Genomic DNA, 6,245 nt, shown 5'->3' with positions numbered 1-6,245 from the left:
GGGGCTAGGGGACCCCCCCCCCCCCGCCAGTGCACAAATTTTTGTGTACCGGGCCTCTAGTATTTATAATAAAGGGCCAAATCTTAGATATTATTTAGAAATTTTTAATATTCAGGCTTCTAATAAGAAACCAGCATTATTAATATATATTATTTCCTTTATAGATGAAAAAAGGTTTTATGGGATGTAACCTTACAAGGTGATATAATCATAAATTCCTAACTGGGCATGGTGAATAAGTATGACCCAAGCATATAACCTTTTAGTAAAAGGTTTATCTTTCCCTTAAGCAAGCTCTATCCATTGTTTTTGTGCATCTAGTTTAACACACCTTTGAGAGCAGCCATAGTCACCCTCAAAAAAGTGTTAGGGGCAAAAAGAATATTAGGAACTAGTTATGGTTATGTTCTGGCAAATGATGCAGGAGAATGACAGCCAGCACCCAGAGGAATCAGGAAAGTAAAACCTTTATTATGCAGCGCTGCTAGTCCAAGGGACTTTGATCCAAAGCCTGAACTGCCAATGTGGGGAGGTTTTGATATATATATTCTTGTGGTGGGCCCCTCAGGGTGGGCTTTGCAGCTCCCCCCAAGTCAGGTAGGATGGGGAAGTAAGATTACTGTTTAACTAGAAACTGAACTAGGCTATAAGCCCCAAAAGTTGCCCCCCTATTTTCCTTCTCATTCCCCATTCTTTTTTTTTTTTTAAATATATTTTATTGATTTTTTACAGAGAGAAAGGGAGAGAGACAGAGAGTTAGAAACATCGATGAGAGAGAAACATCGATCAGCCACCTCCTGCACATCTCTCACTGGGGATGTGCCCGCAACCCAGGTACATGCCCTTGACCGGAATCGAACCCGGGACCTCTCAGTCCGCAGGCCGACGCTCTATCCACTGAGCCAAACCGGTTTCGGCTCATTCCCCACTCTTGTTCCACAAGCTAGCTTTAGCCTTGGGGATTACAGAAGACTCGGGAATTGGGGATAAGGTCACCAACTGCTCTAGGTATTTCCTGCTGAAAGGGGGGTGACAAAAAGGGAGTGACGAAAAGGGGGGTGTAGCATGCTGAGTCTTCATCATCTTCCCCAAGGGGGTCATTAATAATAGTTCGGAGTAGCAAGGGCAGAGAAGTTCTCCTCCCGGTACCAGTCTGGGGATCCGGTGACACTCGTATCAGGAAATACCAAAGTCAGGTCCTGGATTCACTGTCTTCCTTTTTTGTTTGTTTGTTTGTTTTATTGCTTAAAGGATTACAAAGAGTATTACATATATCTTCTTTTTATTTTTTTTTTCACCGTCTTCTTGAAGATGATCCGCAGGGGGTGGTTCAGGTCAGAGGTCACCTTCCATTCTGGATGCTGATTGTCCAGCTGGTGGGCTGCTTTTACCCTGGAGTGTTGGATCCAGGTGTTAAACCCTGCAACTTTGAGAGCTGAGGGGGTGGTTAGTATGACTGGATAAGGTCCCTTCAGGTTGGCTTAAGGGGTTCCTTTTTCCAATCTTTTATCCAAACCTGGTTCCCAGGATTGTGAGGGTGCACAGCTGTTCCTAGAGAGATGGGCAATTGATCAGTAACCCATCTGTGGACTTCAAGGATAGTTTTCCCAAGTCCTTGTAGCTGTTTCTGAATTTCTAAGTTCTCTAGTTCCCCCAAATCTCCCTTTGGCCGAATTAAGGGAGGGGGTCTGCCATAGAGAATTTCAAATGGAGAGAACCCTATCCTGGCCCTCAGGGCACAGTGTACCCGCAGGATCACAAGTGATAAGATATCTGTCCAGGGTAAGTTCATCTCCTGGCATATCTTAGCCATAGTCTGCTTGAGAGTCTGGTTCATGCGTTCTACTTTCCCTGAACTCTAGGGCCTATAAGCTGCATGTAAGTTCCACTTACCAGTAATTCCTAAGGCCTTAGCTACCTCCTGTACTACTTCAGCTACAAAGGCTAGGCCATTATCTGACCCTGTGGTTAATGGCATTCTATACCGTGGAATTATGTCCCTCAGTTACACCTTGGTGACTTTTCTTGACTTCTCCTTGTGGGTAGGATATGCCTCAACCCAGCCTGAAAAGGTGCCCTAATTCTGTACAGTCTACCTCTAGATCTTCAAAGAGAGCCTGCCCACAGTGCTGAATTCCTATGGGTCCTACAGGACCCTGCCTTGCATTGTTCTGTGCACAGAGGAGGCAGCGCTGAGAGACTGAGGTGCACAAGGAGGGGAGATGGACAATTAGTATCTGCTTAACAAAGCTTTCAGAGCCATTTTCCCTAAATGGGTAAGTTCATGCTGCTGGAGAATTACTCTATGAGCTAACTGTTCTGGAACATAGACCCTATGATCTGGGTCTATGTTCCACCAACCTTCCTTCGTCCTCTTACCCCCTTTTTGCTGGGCCCATTCTTCTTCTTGAGGGGTGTATTTTGGAGGTTCAGGTAATTCAGGAACCAGCATGATCTGCAATAGTGCTGCCTGCTCCTTGGCAGCTAGCTTTGCTGCTGCGTCTGCGCAATGGTTTCCTTCTGACACTGAGTATTTTCCCTGCTGATATCCTTTACAATGGATGACTGCTACTTCCTTGGGCTCCCAGACTGCTTCTAGTAACTTCAAGATCTCATTCTGATTTTTGATTCCTTTTCCTCTGGCCATCAGGAGCCCCCTTTCCTTGTATATGGTCCCATGTATATGTAGGGTAGTGAAGGAAAATTGAGAGTCAGTGTAGATGTTGGTGTGCTTATCCTTACTGAGATTTGAGGCTCTGACTAAGGCCCAAAGTTTGCTGACCATCATTCAGGCAGGGCCTGTGCTTCTCTTATCTCAAAGTTTGATATAGGTTTTTTTTTTAAACTATAGTCCGGCCCTCCAACGGTCTGAGGGACAGTGAACTGGCCCCCTGTTTAAAAAGTTTGAGGACCCCTGAGTAGATGTTAGCACACTTATCCTTACTGAGTTCTAAGTCTCTGACTAGGGCCCAAAGTTCTGCCCTCTGCACTGACCATCCTTCAGGTAGGGCCTGTGCCTCTATTAGCTCAAAGTTTGATTCCACTACATACTCAGCTCGTCTTTTTCCTTCATCTAGGAAGCTACTGCCTTCCATGAACAATACTAAGTCTAGATTCTGTACAGGCCTGTCTGTTAGATCTGGATGGCTGGAGTAAACCTCCTCTAGGACTTCTAGGCAATCATGCTCAGGGGTTCCCTCTGATTGAGTCATCTGAGCATGAGTCAGCCATTGTTGCCCCTTAGCTTCCATTAGGGTGACAACAGCATGAGGCACTTTAACATTTAAGTTCTGTCCTAGAGTGAGCTTGTCTGACTCTTTGACTAATAAGGTTGTGGCTGCAAGGGCCCTGAAGCTTGGGGGTCAACCAGAGGCAACCGGGTCAATCTGTTTGGAGAGATAGGCTGCTGGCCTCTGCCAGGGTCCCAACTCCTGAGTCAGAACTCCTAGGGCTACCTCATTGTTCTCATGAACGAAAAGGTTAAAGTCCCGTGTCACATCTTGGAGCCCTAGGGCCAGTGCCTTGGTGAGCTTTGCCTTTATGGTCACAAAAGCTTTTTCCTGCTCAGAACCCCAGTTAATGGGTACCTTTTTCTCTGCTTTTAAGGCTTCATAGAGGAGCTTAGCTAGATCTGAAAATCCTGGGATCCAAATTCAACAGAACCCTGCTGCCCCTAGGAATTCCCGAATCTGTTGCCAGGTGCTGGGGACGGGTATGGCGAATACTGCCTGCTTCCTTTCAGTCCCTAGTCTTCGTTTCCCTTGGGTGATTTGGAAAGCTAGGTATTAGACTTCCCTCTGACAGATTTGAGCCTTCCTTTTGGACACCCAGTAATCTGTTTCAGTTAAGAGTCTTAGAAGGACTCGTGTTCCTTCCCAACACTGAGCTCACGTGGGGATCGTCTACATATTGGAGTAGAATGCACCCCAAGTCCTGTCCTGGAAATTTGGACATATCTGCTGCTAGTGCTCCACTAAAAAGAGTTGGGGAGTTCTTGAACCCTTGTGGCAATCTGGTCCAGGTGAACTGTTCTTTAGCCCCTGTGGTTGGGTTTTCCTACTCAAAGCAAACAGGGACTGACTGGAGGGTGCCACCTGAAGGCAGAAAAAAGCCTTCTGCCCATTTTAGTGGTAATTCCTTCTATAATTCAGGCTCTAATGGTGAGTCCTTTGACTGGGAGGTAGAAAGTCTCCTTTCTTTCTCCCTAGGCACTGCTAAAGACAGGATCATTGGAAAGGTCTCATCACCTAAGCGCAGTTGTGCTGAGCTGTCCGTGGCTAAGGTGATTTCTGCTTCCATTTTGGCTAAAACGTCTCTGCCCATTAGAGGGACCTGGCAGTCTGGCAAATACAGGAATTTCGGAACCACCTGGTGGCTGCCTAGCTGACATCGTATGGGGGCAGCAGAATGGTCTGCAGGTGTGGTCCCCAGAAACTCTGATAATGGTGACCTCCCGTCCTAAGAGGTGGACTACTTTCTGAGTAACTACTGAGTGCTCCATCCCTGTATCAACCATAAAGTTCACAGTCTGGCCCCCGATTTTCATTTTGACCATGGGCTCATGGAGGCCCAGCTGGAAAGAGCCCGGTCTGTCCTAGTTAGAGTCAGCTGCGGCTAATCCGATGAGGTCTGCCTTAGGCGGCTCTGGCTGATAGCGGATGGGTGGTTTGGATGGCCTTGCCTGATTTTTCTGGCAGCTCAGACATTCATTCTTCCAGTGTCCTAATCCTTTACAATAGGCACACTTGTCCCATTTAAGATCCATCCTTCCTTTTCCTGATTTGACTCCCTGCTGTCTCCCTTTCCTTCCTGCCTGAGGGTTCTGGGAGTTAGCTTCTATGATAGCTGCAGTGATCAGAGTTGCTTGCAATTGACCCAGGTGGGTTTATGGGTCTGAAAAATTGACTCCAGGAAGTCAACAATGGCCTGAGATTTTTCAGAATAAGCAGGAGTGTGATGCTTCTAATTTAAGAGATTGGTCGTAGTGAAAGTCTGGTAGTAAAAGACCAATCCCCACTCTTGTAGGGTCCCGCCTTCTCCCAATACTGGGGGACCCCGAGTTTCTTGGAGAGACATCTGGAAAGCCTGGGGTGGCCTGGGTCCCTGATCAGCTGAGTACAAACATCGTCCAACTATCTCTGGAGAGTCCAGTTAAGAGGAGATGGAAGGAAGTGGTGTATCTAAGCTTCCCTGACCAGGCAAAGGAGCACTGGGTGCCACTTGAGGCACATATGGAAGTGGTAAAACTGGTGGCACTTCCTCAGCGGGTTCCTGTAGAACAGGGGGCTGAGCTTCCTTCTGAGGGACCTGCTTCTTTTCTTCTGCCTGCTTCTGTTCTCCTGCCACTAAAACCTTACTCTATCCCTTCTTACACACACAGAGCAGGATCCAAGGAGGCCTGTGCTGAACTATTTTTAGCCATTGATCTATGTAAGAAAACTGATCAGGATGACCAGGGTCACTCGTGATGACCTCAAAGAGGGCCCTGACAGTTGGGACATCTAGGATTCCCTCTGAGGGCTAACCCACACCATAGGCTGGCCATTCTAATTCACAGAATTTTCTTAACTTTCAGGGAACTAGTTTCACACTATAACCCCCTGCAAATTCTTTCTGTAAAACCCAATATTCTATAATATAATAACTAATAACTATTACTTGTAACTGTATTTGACAAAGGCTCCTATGTACCTTTAGTATGAAATTTTCCTTCATGAGAAAGAAAACAAACATTTGAGGCATTTCAGAGCCTATTGGGATGATCTAAAGCCAATTCTAGGTCAAGAGAAATTTTCTTAAAATTTAAACCCTTAAAGGATTGTCAAACTTGATTTTACCAAAAGATTATATATCAAAGTGTATTAGACACGAAGAGACCAAGATGGCGGCATAGGAAAACACCGGAAATTGCTGCCTCCGACAACAACTTCAAAAATACAACTAAAAGACAGAACGGTCATCATCCAGAACCACAGGAAGGCTGGCTGAGTGGAAATTCTACAACTAGAAGGAAAGAGAAGAGCACACAGACTCAGAGGAGCTACGAAAGTAAAGTGCAGAGGTACGGAGGCTCCGGCGCGCGCGGAAAGGGGCGGGCACCTGAGGACGCGGCTGTCTTTTTGAATCGGGAGGGAGTCACAAGCTCCCGACTGCTCTGAACTCCGGTTCCGGAAATCTCTGGGGTCCCAGGGCTCATACAGGGAGAAACTGGACGGTCTGGCAGCAGGCAGAACTCGGAACTTGAG

This window comes from Myotis brandtii, unplaced genomic scaffold, assembly GCF_000412655.1.
Source record: "Myotis brandtii unplaced genomic scaffold, ASM41265v1 scaffold502, whole genome shotgun sequence".
NCBI lineage: Eukaryota > Metazoa > Chordata > Mammalia > Chiroptera > Vespertilionidae > Myotis > Myotis brandtii.
The sequence above is the reverse complement of the archived record's forward strand: the minus strand, read 5'-3'. Positions refer to the sequence as shown.